At 33.7% G+C, this 17,955-nt stretch overlaps 2 protein-coding genes across 2 annotated transcripts in view; one reads left to right on the top strand and one right to left on the bottom strand.

Annotated features, from left to right (window-relative positions):
• ct (homeobox protein, cut) overlaps nt 1-17,955 on the top strand; it is a 167,119-nt gene that overhangs the window by 47,464 nt on the left and 101,700 nt on the right. The window lies entirely within an intron of this gene.
• LOC142981858 (uncharacterized) overlaps nt 1-17,955 on the bottom strand; it is a 220,813-nt gene that overhangs the window by 188,288 nt on the left and 14,570 nt on the right. The window contains exon 2 of the mRNA XM_076127995.1: nt 9,889-9,925. The gene's annotated coding sequence lies outside the window, so the exon portion shown is untranslated. The remainder of the gene's footprint in view (nt 1-9,888; nt 9,926-17,955) is intronic.

The raw sequence follows: 17,955 nt of genomic DNA, 5'->3' as shown, positions 1-17,955 counted from the left end.
ATCGTTCGAGTGGAATAGATGGAACAATTATATTGTTGGAATGAATCGTTGGTTGATAAATGTCGGCTTCTTTAGACAAAATATTTTAGAATACCCACATTTTAAAAACATATCTTAGATTTAGATGTTTACAAACTATCAGACTTCAGGACTTTTATAATCAAAATAACTCTTTTGCTTTTTATAATAGGTGGGTACTTGTACATTCTTCCGCATTCAAATTTCCCTTCATATTTTACCTCCAAACAAATAAACATTCCTAAAAAATACATTAACGAATGTATCAAAACATCGAACATGCACTACAAACGTATCATAAACCGTTTGTAACACATTGTTCTATATCTTGTACACAACTGACATCTGCTGGGTCGACACCAAACAAAAAGGTTATAATCAAAGGCCGGTTCATACCGAACCACCGAACAACAATCGTGTTACAATCGCTATCGGAACATTTGTCCGGCTCGGCCACGCTACGATCCGATAGGCCGAATCCACGAACAACAATTTAAGTACCCAACAGTGATTGATACCACCGATACATCACTCGACGCGTTTTTCTATGAAAAATTGCTATAATCGACTTAAAAACTCATTAGGGCGAAGACAAAGAAATCTTACCGACCGCCATTCGTCTAATTTGAGTTTCTCGATCGAGACGAATTTCAGTCGTGATTACTGTTCCCCTTTTTTGTTATTAAATGCCATCAAAGAATTTTAATATCATCCTTAATATTTGGTGGTTTAGTATCATTGTTTGATAATGTGTTCATGTTAGTAGCTCTGCTGCGTGTGTGTGTGTGTGTGTGTGTGAGCACATGTCCTACGTCACCGGCGTCACATTCATTAGTGTTGACAGCACAGGAAATAGTAATAAAGCGTGTACGCCGCACAAAAATCATAAACAAGAATAAATAATTTAAATAAAGCATCCATATTTGAATGCGACTCGACACGACTGCGGAGGGGAGTCTTTCATAGTTCCAAAAAAATCGATCACAATGCTTACGATATGAAAAAAAAATATTGTCGCCGTCATTCAAATTAAACGACAAGATAATTTTTGAATATGTATCGCGGGTATATTTGAATAAGTGTTGCATTAATATTCTTTTGTGATAATTTCGAGTTCGGAACGCCCACGCCCGGCCATTGTCTCGCAAGTTATTGGCTCATTAGGCAACGTGTCGCTTTGTCTCGAACGATTTGAATTTTTGATTTTCGAATCGAACGTAATTGATTTGTGACTCGAGTTCGAACAACGAAACCTGTAGAATCGTTCCCGCCTGAAGCGATCGAATCACGAAACGCCATTGTAAACTAGATTAAAACATAAAATTAAAAGCTTATTGTTGTATAACGACACTCATTATTTCAATTTCAACGACAAAACGCAATCTAAATAAAAAATCTCGGTATGTCAAATTGACAGTTACAACTTCCGTATTACGCTGCGTTATCTGAAATCAAAACGCGATTCGAATGTATACAAAGGAGCGAAATGATATATTTGAACAATAAGAAAGCGAGAGCGCCCACGTGTTAGCTCGTGTGAGCTCGTGGGACAGATGTGCTCACAAATTACGTATGCTAATGTATCTTGTAATCCTTCCGTCGGACCTCCCTGCGCCGCGTCACCTTGTCTCGCGACATAATCGATCGATTATGAATGCGGCCAATGATTCTCGATTATAGTTTTGAGATGTCGCGTCACTCAGCGCCTACAGTTTAAACTTGGAACAAAACCGTCGTAAATCTTATTTGAATATTGAACTCGTAAACATGTTGTATCATGGCGGTACATCGTGTACTTATATTGTGTACAAATCAGTGGCAGGTATCGTTTATTAGGCGCTCGTTCGAATGGCATTTGGCGGCAACGGAACCCCCAAATATGAAAAGGAATAACGTCAAAAATGAATGAATCCGCGCGACATTACCGGTAATCATGTTTTATGAGTTTCCCCCGACGAAATAGACGCACAATATGCCGCCCCCATCCCTGACACGTATACTTGTAAAAAGTTAAAATTGCGCAATATTACGTTCACGTACTTATTATTGACATTCATCGCAATAAACGCACAAATTATCGGTGTACCGCCTCCGAATAGCATGTTTCTCGTTTAACTGGAAACGGTACGGGCGAGTACTCACATACACCTACCGCATTTGCATAGAACGCTCTATTATAAATCATTATCGTAAATTTCCGTTCAATATAATAACATGCGTTGTGTCGCGCGACAAAATTTTATCAATAGAAACGTTGCGATATTTCGTTTGAAATTAGAATCAGTACCGTTTCCGCTTCCGTTCGATATTTGAACTCGCGCTCGAATTAAGAACGTCGTTCTAAATAAATGATAACTGTCGATATAATTCAAATAGAGAACGCTTCGTTCAGGATCGGGAATATTTGTGGAATTTAATTTTTCAGAACACCTGAACCGTTGAATATTTTCCGTTCGGCAACAGATAGCAAGGGAAGAGGCAATAACCATTAAAAGCTTGCGAAGGGCCGTTCCGAAAGTTTTCTTTTCAATAACGCGTCTAATATTCAAATTAGAGGCACTAAGGCGAGGAATTCTCAGCGATATATCATCGAAGCTAATCAGATTTTTCCTTGCTCCGTACATTTCGTAAAATGTTTCGGGGATTAAATAGGGTACGTAGAGACGAGGATAATTTAGTAGTTTTGTTGCAGGATTTTATGCGAATACTTATTGTGTTTTCGTTAGATCTATCATATTTCTTTTGGCATTCGTATGCTTTTAGTATGGACGATATTTTCATATCTGTGTAATTGTATGATCCCCGCGACCTCAGAGAGAGACTCTAATATTCAAATAAGAATTTCCATCGACATAATCCCACTTGCGAATCACATCAGCCATTACTTTTTTATTCAAATTCAATCCCACAACGCATCAAATCTATCATGTGTGATTTTAAATTTCGAACGCGTCTCTATACCCTAGTGTGTAGACATTTATTTCAAGATGGCGAACGAAATGTCAAATATCAAAATGTGTCGGTTCATATAAAATTTACGAAGAAAGAGGAATATCTGGAAGGCAATTCCTCGATGTTGGCGAACTCTCAATACACTCGGGCGCCATAAAAAATAATTTAAATTGCTCTTACAGTGACTCGCTATCGCTCCGAACATTTGCATACTAAAATAATGCAAAAATCTATGCGCGGAACGCACTCGGCGCGCGTTTGCGTTGTACCACGGTATCTTGTTGTCGTGTCGTCAATTAAGAAGACGATATCTTTGTAGGGGAATATGAAATTCTTTTTTATTTGTTATTGGAATGGAATTAAATGTTTCTAGCCAGTCATATTGGATTTATATTGGAATGATGTCTCTTAAATTTATAAATTCTATGTGTCGTAATTTCTGTAGCGCGTCATCTATAACAGAAAGCATTATTTTACCTAAAATTATTTCATGATAATCAAGTGACTTCACCTAGTTTCATTTTTAAATTCGTGACTAACTTGAAATGGAATCGGCAACATCACGATACGACATTATCCTTAAGCAATGGAAACGCACACAAACATTAGACGCGTGGGGCAAAGAAATTTTTATGTGTTATTTTTTTTTCTTGTTTTGAAATATGTGCGCCGTTAGATTATTTATGGGCTCCATAGAGGTTATATTTCGGGAAGTAATGAGGTTTCGTTCGGAAAGGGCAATTTAAATGTGCGTAGATTGAGTCGTTAGGGGGCGCATCGGTTTCCCTTCGTAAGTAACCCGCGATCACGCGTGGCCCGATCACATTGTGGTGACTGACTGACAGACACCCTATTTCCGAGGTACATTTAACGGTAGTTTATTGAATAGATAAACTACCGTTAAATGTACATCAAAACCGGGGGATAGTGAGCTATTAACTCACAGCCCACTAGACGAATCGGGCTGAAATGCGGCATGCAGGTAGATGTTATGACGTAGGCATTCGCTAAGAAAGGATTTTGATCAATTCCACCCCCAAGGGGATAAAATAGAGAATCAAAGTTTGTAAGAAAATTCTGTCTTAAATCCCGCGAACGAAATCGCGTACAAAAGCTAGTAAAAAAGTTACAGTTGAAACTTTAACGAGCGTCAATTATTCGGGGCATCTAAAACAACGATTAATTGATAAAACGTATACGTAAAACGGAATTCAAATTCAATGTTAACGTACGCGAAACGGAGCGTTAATAACATTTATGTGTTCAAATACTGGTATATAAATGATACGGTAGATAAATTAAAAAATTCAGACCTGCGACCGCTACGTTTCAAATCTGATAATGAGCGGGTTATAAAATGTATTTTATTCATAATTTTTATTTATATTAATTAAACATGACGCTAAGTGTACCGTGACAGGGTCAATGCACGTTTTCGGCCAATATCGAAATTTTGAATAGAATAGTTTTATGTTGAAGTTTAGATCTGTTTCCGTGGCGCAGTGTTTTAGGTCGCCACGCCTGCTACTATTGCGTTGGGAGATCGTGGGTTCGATTCCCACAAGAAACAATTATTTGTGCGATCCACAAGTAATTGTTTCGGGTCTGGTTGTACTTTGTGTCCGTTGTTTGTATGTTTGTAAAAGTCCCCGCGATACAAGAGCAATTCTTCTCTATAATGAATTTAGAACAGTGTACCGTTAATTTGATATCTTAATGTTTATTTTTTATTGTGTGACAGTGCTTTGTTTAAAATTACCGTTAATAATAATAAAATGATTTTTGAAACTAGACTCACGAATTATTTATTCACTCGGAAAACAAACTTTTACTTTACCATTATTTAAAATACAATTATATTTTCTAAGATGAATGAATGAATGAATGAATGAATGAATGAATGAATGAATGAATGAATGAATGAATGAATGAACACTCAATTAACGAAAATTCAAAAATACATTTTTAAAAAATCTGTAACCAATTCCCACTATAAATAAGTCCTATATAACTTAATCAATAGTAAACATCTGACAAACTTCTACCTGCTACACTAACCAGTACTTATCTGAACCCCGGTTTCTGAGTTCATTACGCGTTTTTTTACATGAATTTAAATGCTATTGAATAGATAAACTACCGCCAAATGTACCTCTAAAATCGGGGGTAAAAGAGGTTGAATAGGTAAGCCGTAAATAACTCTGAAACAACATAAACCTATTTAAAACAATCTCAACATAAAAACATAACTTAGCACGTTAATTGAACTTCAATTGTAATTCAAACCGGTAAACAATTCAAATTCTACCCAAAGAGGCCATTGCGGTAAAAAATAATAATTCGAACGAATTAATATGAATTATTGTTTATGCCACACAATTACTAAATTCAAATTGCACTAATCCGACGCGCTCATTCATTGGACAAAACAATAATATTTTCTCATACAAAGTAGATCATCTTTGTTATATATATGAACCTTATTTACTTCACAATAAGAGTGAAATTACTTTAACTAAGTAATCTTAGTAGATAATTAATTAAAAAAGATTATATATCCACTAAAACATCTTTCGGAGTCAACGAATCGTTGGTCGTGAGAGTGCTATTGTTTTAATTTTTATTATTTTGAACCGTTACCACGATATACTTTTATAATTTTTTTTATTGATGGCTACTCTGTTCGGTTTTCGAATTACTTTTTTTGGATTTGGAATAAGTAGTTTCCGTAATGATGTATTTAAACAAGTTATTACTTTTTTTTATTTTGTTATTGTTTTAAACTATTTTTGACGTCGCATTTTTGAAATAAATACAATAGTCGCATCCAATTAAGCGACTAAATTAACTCAAAATGTCAAAAAAGCTTGTAAAATGTCTCGATTTTTTGAAAGTCTGACAACAAAATAACCTCGAAATTAAAAAAAAACCATTAAACAAATATTTTAAACAATGTCATTCCTATTTATTCTTTGTATCCAATAATACATCAGTTAACTAGAACACCACGTTAATTACAATGTCCTTCATTGAAACGTGTCAAAAGTTATCACAATTAGCGATGTTGATTCATCTGTTAATTTGTTTTTAATTTCACTCCTTTACAGCGGATATCGTTAAATATGTATATCCTGTCTCATTTATGAAATAGGGACTTTTAAAACTCGGACAAGGAATTATTTTGTATTTGGGGGACTTTAGAAATTAACAAAACAATCAAACCTAAAAAAAAATAGGCCAAAAAAAAATTTTTGTTTTAGATTGGAATCGAATCCACGAACCTTGAGTAGTCGACGTGTTGGTAACTCATACAGTTTCAAGTTTTTTTTTTCTAATATTATAATACCTAACTACTGAAATTTTACTATTAAAGGCTAAGAAAAAACTAATTTATTCTAGACTTCTAAAAATATCTATAAATATATGCATCAGCATCTAATTATTTCCCTACCTATTCATTTAATAATTACTTTTATAAAAATAGCTTTAATGGTCGTTATAATCACTTACCTGAACGTTTAATTCTTATAACTAAAAGTAATAATAAAATTAAAAATTCAGTTAGTACGAAGAAAAAATCTCAGCATATGCAAATGAGACACTAAAATAAATCAAGAAATTCGATCATCCGTAAAAATAATAAATCAAGAATCGAACCCACGGTACAAGTTATTCTCACAAAAAAAAACCAGTCGAAGATATTTAAAGGGAATCTTAATATGCAAATAATTAACCAGAGTATTACAACCCTTAACCCAGGGGCAAGAAGGTCAATAAATTAATAAAAATAAATTCAGAAATAACCGGTTTTATCTCACCCCTGAATTGTTCTTTGATTTACATCGATCGATCTACATATGGTAATAACAAATAATTATTATAAACGGTAAAACCTACTTAATATGTGAATAATAATTAGTGTTTCCTTATATTTAAAACACTTTCTCACGAAAGGGCTTATTGATCGGAACTGGTCCTTTTCGATCCAGGTGACCCGTTTTATTTAAATTTATCCTGTTTCATTGAAAGTAGAATACAAGATGAATGGCCAACTGACCTTTTGAAGTCCTAAAACCTGAACGGGAACCAGACATCTCGCTAATAATCGCAGTTATAAATGATGCAGAGACCCAAGCGCATCATATTCGCGAGTCTCACCACATATCTCACGATTTAAATACATTCAAAAGAAAGTTTGTATTCCAAACATCATTTTTCTACACTGATTATTGTCAGCATAAATCTTCAATACATAATACTGAGACATTAATGCACACAAGCGATCGCATCGTATTATAAAAAACCCATTTCCGAATTTCTTGAAGCGAACAATGAACTAAATATCAATACGGCGAATGCGACACTGACATCTGGAGCCCGAGGGTTCAAAAGTCTTAACCCTAATCCTATCTTACGACGAACAAAGACCCATCACATATATTTAAACCTGTTTTACCGATTGATAGCTCGATTTCGATATAAAATGTCGAACAACAATAGCGTAAGATGCATGCTCGCATCGATTTGCATACATCTTCTTTGAATATGCAAATGATTTGATACGATTTTTACAAGGAGCCGATAGTATGGGAACTAGCGAGGTTCGGGTGCGTATGTAAATGAGGCGATAACGTGTCGAGATGGGCGCGTTTATCTAACTCGCTCAGTTAGTTGCTCGCGCGCTTCTCATCTGTAAACGTCACGCGCGAGAATACCGCTTGTGTTTCACTCCAGTGTAAACGAACCTTCGATCTTTGAAAATATTACTTGTAATTATTGTTCGATTGAAAAAAAAAACAATTTGAACAATTTATTTTTTAATAATTGTTTTTGAAATTGGAATTGTTTTTTTTTCTTTTTCGAACAATAATTACAAGTTTTTTTCAATTCGAATGTTTGTTAATTTTAAATTGTTTTAGTTCTAGGTTTAAAGTGTTAAATTAAGTTAAAATAGAACTCTTTTTGAACAATAATTTAATAAAAACAGTGCACATGAATGAAATTTTTATAAATAATCGTAACTTTGAGAGACTGAAACTCATGTTTGTTGAAATTATGAAAATACGGAATTATTATCATGAGGTGAGTTTTTTTTAAATTTATCGTTAAAAAGTATAAATTGTAATTATTTATGTGTTAATTATTGTGTTTATTAAAGAAATACGTAAAATTTTAAAAGCATTACGCGTTTATATATATTGTTAAAGTTCGTAGTTTCTTCAATTTAGTCTCATAATTATGTTTAATTTTTGATTTAATTGATAAATGATTTAATTTTTTTTCACTTCAAATTAAAAAATAAATCGTCACATTTTTCTAAAATTAAGTCTTAAAATTTCAAATGCCAAACAATTTGGTTAAACTTTCCAAATTTAACAAGTCAGGTCAGGCACAAATCCGATCAGTAGTTAACTGCAACCTCTAACTTGCAAACTGGCTAATGAAAAGAGAATCTATAATGTAGGACAACTTGCGAAGAAAGAGGATACGGCATGTTTGAACATTAATTGTTTTAACGTAATTGTTTGAAATTAACCAAATTGTTTTTTCAAAGACAAATTTCTCTAATACGCTGCATTTATGTTACTTTTAATTTTACTTAGGTACGATGGAATTTTAAACAGTGGATTTTAGTATTGGTTTAAAATATAAGATTTGTTTTTCTTAAATTATCATTATAAATAAGTGCTAAGGGTAATCTTTATTAAATAATAAATTAATTAATATTTTAGAATTTAAAAATTCTAGTTATTAACATTATAAATAAGTTCTAAGGGTAGTCTCAATTAAATAATAATTAAACAATATATTCTTCTTACAAGATGATAAGTAATAAAATCAAATTATTCATAAGACGTCTCTCACTCCCACTATGAGTGATCAGTTTTCTAGATGATGTCACTACAATACTGCTCTAGAATGTCACATAATTGATGTATGTACCTACCGATACGCCACGAGATAATATTTGACTCATATACACGCTTACATTCTCAGCAGATAAAACTAACCTTTAAAAATTGCAGTTGCCTGGTTTTACGAAAAATTTGTAATTGTTTGTAAAAAAAAATACGAAAATTTCGTAAAAAAATTCGTAAACTCGGAAAAGGTTTATCTTAAATGCTCAGACTATGTAGCTTTTTTGTAAATAATGTTGTAATTATTACAGACTGAAACATTTCATAAGATACTTAATACCACCAAAAATATGACATAGCGACGTCGTATTTTCTATACTAAAATGTATACTTTTTAGCATTTCATAAAAAGTAGTTGATTTGACTGTTAGGCAACTACCGTATTTAAAACGTAAGCAACTAAACCGAAAAAGCTTCTTCAAAAATAAAACAATTACGTCAAAAGTAAACAAAAAGAACAATACGTAAAAACAAATTTGGGAAACGGAAAAAGCGAGAAACTTATTTAAATTTGTTATACCGCATCAAACGGCATGTGCCACCTAGCGCCGCGAATTTGTCCCCACATCGTAATTAACAGGCGCAAATTAGCAACACGAATAAAATAAGAATGTTTTTCTTTTACCCATGCGGGTACGTGTTTGAAGGTAACACGGTACCTTCTGAATTTAGTAGGATAATTACAGCTTCTTTTGATTAGGTTCTGTATTGATAGTCATTATTTTAATTATGCTTTAAACCTTTAATCCGTGGTTTCCTGTGACTCAGTTTTGTTTTACTTGTTTGTTTTAAATTTAAGGCTTTGTGAGTCACGTTGTTTGAAGGAATGTACACGTTATTGATAAGTTAAAGCTTTTTATTGTGAAGTTTCATTTATTTAGTTAAGGCTATAATATATGTTACATTATTCACATAACAATTTAAATATAGTGAAAGCTTAATATTCCAATAAGAACGAGCGTTACTTGATAATCTTGAAGCCCGTAAATTATTTTCTCACCTCTCCGTAGTCTTTCAGTTACTATAAAGTCCACAACCTGTAACAAAACAAATCTTTATTTACCAAAAAATGAATAATCATTAATACTCTTTACAATATTTAACATTGACACGTATGTTTTTCAAAGTTACAGTTAAGATAAGCATCACTTTAAATTGCAGTTAAAACTAATAAGAAATTCTAAATTTAAAATAGTTACTGACATTACCGAAGATTTCAAAAATTCTCATCCTGCACTTATTTAAAAGAAAGAACCTACCATAAAGCAAAGAATAATTCAAATCTAGAACACTAGAGTTTAAAAAACGCCAAGCAAGTATTTGAAGCTGACGGTACACGCATTAAAATTGATCAACACATAACGACATTATCCACATAATGCGACCCGACTCAGCGGTCACTTCGACATGGGCACACTGGGCACATTGGGCACACGCCCTTACCCATTTCCCACCCTTACCAACCCACTTTTTACGTCAATGTTTTTCTATAGAAACGGGTAGGAATAAGTGAATGATGGGGCTATCAAAACATCTCCCTTATCGGCCAAGGGTCCCAAGTTTTTAGGAAAAAGGATTAGGTACATGACGTGGTTTAACCGTGTGATGTCGATTTTGTGAGTGACTTGACGGTATTTAGTAGAGGGTATTTTTTGTATCACGTTTTAGTATAATTACGATATGTTTTGCTAGATACATGTATAAGATGTTCGCAGATTTTCTTAACTATCTATGTCGGTAGAAAGATTGACAATCAGAACGTAAGAAGTAGATTTTGTATAGACCAATGAGAATACGAAACTATTGATTTAAAAACCAATAAGAATTCCGAACGTCATAAATCCATAAACAGTATAAAAATATAAATCATAACGTTACAAAATCATTGATCTATATTCACCATAGATTACATAACATCGTCACTCACCATAGATAAATAACAACAACAAAATGGCGACATAAACCCGGGTGTCCTGTCAAAACTAATCCTAAATTACCATCGGACACTCGCTTCATAATTTTTCCACTCATATTAATTCCTTAATATCGACGCTGTTGGGGGTGGGTAGGGGGTGGGAGAGGGTGTCAAGGGGTAGATAACGGGAGACATAAAGCGTAGGAGATCGCTAATTCATCATAAGTTAAAGGGGTTTTTATGTACGGAACCTCTGCTTTGTAGGGTCCGCAAAAAGCCCGATGTCTGGCGATACAGTTTAAAAATTACCGTCAAAGGATGCGATATTAATTAACTTTTAGAAGGTGATTTTGTGAATAGATTTCAGACGGACTTTGTAACCTAATGTATGGATCTACTTTAGCGATAGCGATGAAAGCAATTTGTAAAACGCTGCTGAAATTTTATACAAAATTGTTTTCTTTACGTGAAATATTTTTGATACAGAATTCTTATTGGATTTATCCCTTATATTCAATAAGAAAATTTTAAGAAAATTCAAAGATTGTTAAGATTTTATTAGATTTAAACACATATTCAAAGCACTCATACGCCATAATGGCATTATCAACACTTAAACAGATTACAGTATCTTTACAAAATACATTTAACTTTTAAACCATTTAAAAGTTGTGAGATCGACAGACGTCAGAGGCAAATCCGTTCAGAAATTAATTGTATTCAGTTAAAACTTGAGTCTTAATCCTATCGATCGTTTGAGCTTTGGAAGGGTGTAAACAAAATAATAATACGATTATTATTTATTGATCTTAACAATAAACTTTATTATAATTTCGGAACGATACAAACGCATTTTAAGAAACATTCCTTTGATTTCTGAACTGATTTAATTTGACATTTGAAATGTCAAAGATGAAATAGTGTTGTGAATCACATGTATGGATGTTAATAAGGCAAAGGAAGTTTGTAAGGATCGTACCAAGTGACGTTCTTTGGTCTCTACCTACTTTGACAAGGCATGATTTTTATACGTTTTTAAGTGAATCAGATAGTTAACTTTCATTCTAATAATCTGAGGTCTAAATAATCCATATTTTCCAAATTTCGGTCCAGTAACAATCGGAACAATGTGTTCGCATAGTAATTAATTGATTAAAAAGGGTTCGGGAGCATTCGTTAGAAGTTTTTCTAAGCCCTCCACCCTTCGGGGCTCATACGACGATTTTAAAACAGGGCCTAATTGATTTAACTCCAAGGGATGTGGACGTACCCCTGCCAACTTTGACTGTTGCTTGATGCTTGAGTGCTGTTGCCAAATTCAATTGGTACGTGGTATTGATTGGGATACCTGCCTGTATAGGAGATAGAGAAGTCTTTGTCATGGAGATAAGGGAATCCTATAAATCTTTGGTGAAACAAGGACAATACATTGATTTTTGAGCGATGGTTTTCCATTTTTAGAAGAAATTTCATGTAGGTGACTTCTTATTAGAATCGTAAATGCTGTGTACAGTAATATAATCTTAAAGAAATACGGTCGAATTGAGAATCTACTCTATTCAAAGTCGATTAAATAGACTTATTAGTTGTCATAAAAATGGGACTCTACTCGGTCGTATGATTCCAAACTAAGCAGAATACCTGCTGTAACCAGACAACTGATAAACATTCTATCAAATTAAAATAAAATAATCGCCCCTATTGCTTGATACTACATTTTCACACAACATAAGTGTATTTCATACACCTCTGCCTAATCCTTCGGGTATAACAGCCGTACTATACAAAGACTAAAACAAATACAAATAGTCTATAGTGTTCTACCTAGACGGCATTCAGACGGTTCTAGATCTAAATCAACCGAGTTTAAACGAAGCGCATCGCATCCGTCAGTTGCGAGTCATCGCTCGTTTTAATTGATAGTCGATTTGTAAGTGCGAATCGATTGTCGACAAGCGGTCAATGATGGGTGACTCCGAGTGATTGGGCTAGCTATCTTGTTCCATCACTGATTTATTTTGTTAGTGAAGTTGATTGGGATATATATTGGGTTTTAATTTCTTTGTAGGAAGAAAGGTGGTGTCAAATAAGTTTTTTTTTTTGGACGGTAAATGCAGGGTAAATCTAGTGTTTTCTTTTTGTAATTATGCATACACATATTTCAACAAACACACATAATAACCAATTAACAGTAATTATAAATTAACGTAACGAGGGCCATAAAAGTCGCGAATTGCAAATATTACCGGAGCGACAGAGCGCCGAAGTTGGCCGAAGTTGGTCCAAACTTAGGCCGAAGTTGGACCAACTTGGGCCGAATTCGGCGAACTTTCGAGTGAACTCGATGAGCTACAAATAGGCATCGGAATTAAGTTTCTGTCGGTTTTCTGTGTGCCTTTTAATTATTTCTTTACCTCCCCAAGGTGGGTGATTGGCCCCTTCCAGTCGGTCTTTGATTTTGAATTGACTGATAGACACTTATAAATCTTAATTACGTTTGCAGATTTGATTTAAAATACAGAAATATATTTACAGACAACATTAAGGGCATAAATTAACTGAATAAGTATATATTCGTTTAACAGGTGAAATTGTCACATGTTTTCATGACACTTTATTTACCGGTTAGATTATTATCAGACATTTATCTGTAAGCCACACAACACTACAGAAACAGACCCTAAAAAAGTACTACATCTTTCATCAAAGAACCGACACGTCATTTCTCCGTCAATTTTCTCGTCAGTAATCTCGTCCCGTCATTGGAACACGATATTACATGTACGTAATGTCGTGTGATTCTTCGCGCTTTGAACATTGGTAGTTGGCACTAAGCACCCTTTTGTTGTATAGACTAAGTTGATGAACCTCCAGAAGGGATGTTTGATTGATTTGGAGGTGATAGGTAGAAAATGTTTTTTAGGTATTTTTGTAGATTATAATATAATAGGTTTCAGAATTTAGTTGTAGTACGATTTTTGTAAAAGGCTCTTTGATAGTGTATGTTACTGCTGATTATAGCGCCTCAGGTTTGTTTCTCGGGTCGGGCAGGACAACTGAATTTTTAAATTTATTGTATGGTTAGTTGTTCAGGGTTCAATTAGCAGGTCTAGTTGACCTATTGGATTTTCTAATTTGTATGAGAATATTCTCAATAGTAACTTGGAGTATGGTAATTTTCCCGGTATATAATTACAGGCTTGCCCTCCATTCGATGGGACTTACATCGGTATCGGCGAAACATTCTATAGATAGTTATTTTATTATTGTATCAAAAAACTTTATTTCAAAATGTTATTCCTGATTTCATTGTCACTTGTTTAAAGTAACTTACAACAAAATCTTCTTAAACCAAACTTTCTTATGTAAACCTAATCTTTTAAAACGTCGCATCTGCACATTAGTGTTTGTCACAATTAAGTGCGATTGGAGATAAAAGCCTGGTTAATATCGTGTCAATAAAGCCTTCATGGGGCTAAATGAAGAGGCGACGGAAATTACCGATGTTAGCCGAACATCGCCGAACGTACAGTTTTTAATGTATGTTGAAAGGGGGGAATTAATTGAACATTTTATTAGAAATTAGTGCTGATTTATTGAATATGTGATATGAAAATTGCTTCGTGGGCTTTTTGGTAATATATGAGAGCACCTGTAAATTATTTTGAGTCTTCAACAAAGTAGCTATCTTTATGCAAAATTTTGTGACATTCAGTTCAGCGGTTTAGTAGTAAAAGGGTAACACACAGACAGACGCCTTTTTTTTCAACAAGCAAGACATCAAAAATGTTATAATTCGATCTTTTACTTAATATTAAGTTTTCAAAAAGCCGTTTATTTAAAACTACAGTTAAATTAACTAATAGTATATAAATCATTGCAGTCTACGAAGATAGCCGAGCTAGCCCGAACGATTCCGAACGACTCCGAACAATGGCCGATAGAGATCTTAATGAGTTGAGTTAAATATTGTTTAAATGCGGACTTTTTGGTTTAATCATAGGCTCGGATGGGTGATCAGCAGATACGTGCACTTCCTTCTTACACCTGTCTAGGAAATAAGGATTTATTTGTGTGGGAAAGCGTGACAGTGACTAAATACTAAGTTTTAGTTAGTTAGTTTTTTTGTAATAAAGAATTTTTGTAGAGGATGATTTTTGGTTTCAATTGTTAAGTTAACGGTGTTTTTTTTTTGTTTATAGTTAACTTAAACTTGTATTGGAGACCTTGTAATAAAAAATATTGATAAACCATCTCTTATAATTTTGATTTTTAATTCAAAAAATATTTTATACGCCATTTACATCATCAAAATTTGTTAACAACTAACTTAAACTAATATTGAAAGAACTTCTAATTAAATAATAACAGAATAACTTATTTTTATAATTTCAATTTTCAATAAAACAAAAATTCCCGCCATTTGCAAAAAAATCCCGCCAAAAGTATCATCGAACTCAAATCGCAATTCAAATTTCGAACAATTCGCATTAGAACTTTGAAAGCCGCAGTCAATAAACAATACAGGTACAATAGCGAACACAAGTGCGTCTGCACGTAAAGTTCTAACAACAAGAGAATAAATGTCCCGCCACGGCACAACTTGCGAGCGCCACTGTACACACACTTGATTTGTGAAATTGAACATAGATTATTGATTGTATAGACAGGCCTTTTTAATTTTTATTGCAACCTAAAATGGTTGAAAATATTAAATGGAAAAAAGATGTGATATTGTGTAGTATGTTGGTTGGAAAATGAACTGTTAGTTTTGAAATTTCTCATAAAATAGTTTTCTAATATGATTGATTACTGAATACAACACACGAACTACAAATTTAAATATAGCGTTTAGTTTTGTTTAAGCGAAATTTGATAATATCTAACATTACTTAAACTTATTTTACAGTTCAATAGCTTACATTTCTACTACATAAACATATTAATCGCTTCTAATAGGATTGTATAATAAAGGTACAAAACTATTTTAACTTATCGCATCTGAAAGTTACACTCTACATCGTCGGCGTAGGTGCGAATATTGGGTTTTATTGGCACCCCATCCCTAAGTGCAAGTTTTTGATTTAGTTTCAAACAACCACATCCAAAAGTTAACTATAATAACATTACCGATACAGCGTTGAAACGCGAAATATATTCTATAAACTGTCGGAAATATGACATGTGTTCGTTTTAAATCAAATTTTAATCAGTTCTTGTAAAAAATCGTGTGATTTGTGATATTTCATACAGGCGATGATACTGCCAAGATGTCGTTTTCAATTTAGTAATTTGATTGTCCAAGTAACACGTCGACTGTCTGTCTTCTATATCATAAATATACTTTCTAAATTTCCGCCATGTTTCAAATATCAAATCTAGAATAAATCAGGTTACCTGTCTAAATTTTTAATTTCATTCCTTATTCTATGTCAATATTGTAAATACAAAAATATAAAAAGCTACTGGCCAGCACCAAAAAAGCGCGAATTTAAAAACACGACACTACACAAATTCTAATCGCGTTCCTGAATTAACGGGAACACACGAAAATTCAAATGTGGAACGCCGGAATCACCAATCGGATTATCGTTCTACATGTATAAAAGACGAAAATTCCCGTTCTTACCCCTTGCCCGACACCCCACGACGACGGAGGGGGAGGGGGTGGGGGTGTGAGGGAGCGGTGTAGCTAATGGCAGTACCACTCGGATTCATTAGTAAATTAGAAAGCGGATGAGTCCAAAGTTACGAAAATTCAATATCTAATAATGATCAACTCTTACCTGCCTATAGTCGATTGACGGCTGTTTGAACGGAATTCCGCCTTTCGTTTCTATTTGAATTTGTCAATCCGACTTTGTTCTGAATTGAATTATTTAGTTTTCGTTACGAGTCTGTTTGGGCTCCGTGTTTGTGTAGGTGAGGTGTTCATGCTTCGTGGGTTTTGTTTTGTCGAACGATCTGTTCAATAGGGACCTGGGGCCGATGGAAAAATATCCGCCATTTTCATTATTCGAATTACGTGTACATTTAAAAATAAGTTCTTTTCTTCAAATATTGAGATCAACCCTCTACAGTTCACATTAGACAGCTGAGTTTGTTTTTAGATTGACGAGGCACAAAAGACCCCGTAAACAAAATTAGAAATGTGAAGGAGCGTAATCAAATTACGATGTAGATGTTTTATTAAAAAATCACGTTTCTTAGTCTATTATATTGAACATTGAACACTTAATATCTCAATGTCTACGTTAATTTGTGCGCGTCGAGTTACCTCCGACGGTTTTATTTCGAGACTAAGGAAATATGTTTCGACAACCTACCTCGTACAAGACGCGCTGATCTCACGATGAAATGAAATATCGAACGATCTTTCTTTTTATTTTGACAGTTCATTTTTTACTTTTTTCACTAGCTTTTGTCTTACAAAATTTTCGTGACATTTTGTCATTATATTACGAAAGAATATTACCTACAATAGATCTTTATTTAGAAATGTGGTTAAGTATCGTGAAATTGTGAATACGTTTACTTGGGATGACGTGTACAAATTAATAGGCAAATTATCAGACAATGGTCAGACGGGCCGAGGAGAAGACGGGAGGGTTTAGGGTGAGGGTAAATAAAGTCCACGAAAAACACACACACACACACAACACATGTGTGCTTAGACGTGACACGTGTATTATATTTTTGTGATCGCCGTATTTTGGGAGCACATTGTTAGGAATATGATTCGGAGAAATGAAAAGTAATAAACGTATTGGATAGATGTTACTTTAGTTTAATATGAAAGATTTGACAAGAAAAAATAATTTGTTCACAGTTTAAGCAGGTACTTTTGTACCTCCTACAAAGTTTTTCCTGTTTTTCGTTCCAAATAATCCATTGTTCAGTAGACCGTCTAAAACCCCAGTACACCACACACATTGTGTATTAATATTCTTACAAAAACGTACTCTGTATAAAATTGATAACGATTGAAACATTACATCGGTCTAGTGGTCGCACTTCACTGGACTAACGAGACTCTACATCAGATCATAAGCTTTTTTACCAGATTTACTGAGACCATAACTCTTTTTTGTAATTGAGCTCTTATGACCACAATTCTCTACCACTATCGACAACGAACGTTATCGAAAAAAA

The sequence above is a fragment of the Anticarsia gemmatalis genome, chromosome 20 (genome assembly GCF_050436995.1).
Source record: "Anticarsia gemmatalis isolate Benzon Research Colony breed Stoneville strain chromosome 20, ilAntGemm2 primary, whole genome shotgun sequence".
Taxonomy (NCBI): Eukaryota; Metazoa; Arthropoda; class Insecta; order Lepidoptera; family Erebidae; genus Anticarsia; species Anticarsia gemmatalis.
The sequence above is the reverse complement of the archived record's forward strand: the minus strand, read 5'-3'. Positions and strand labels throughout refer to the sequence as shown.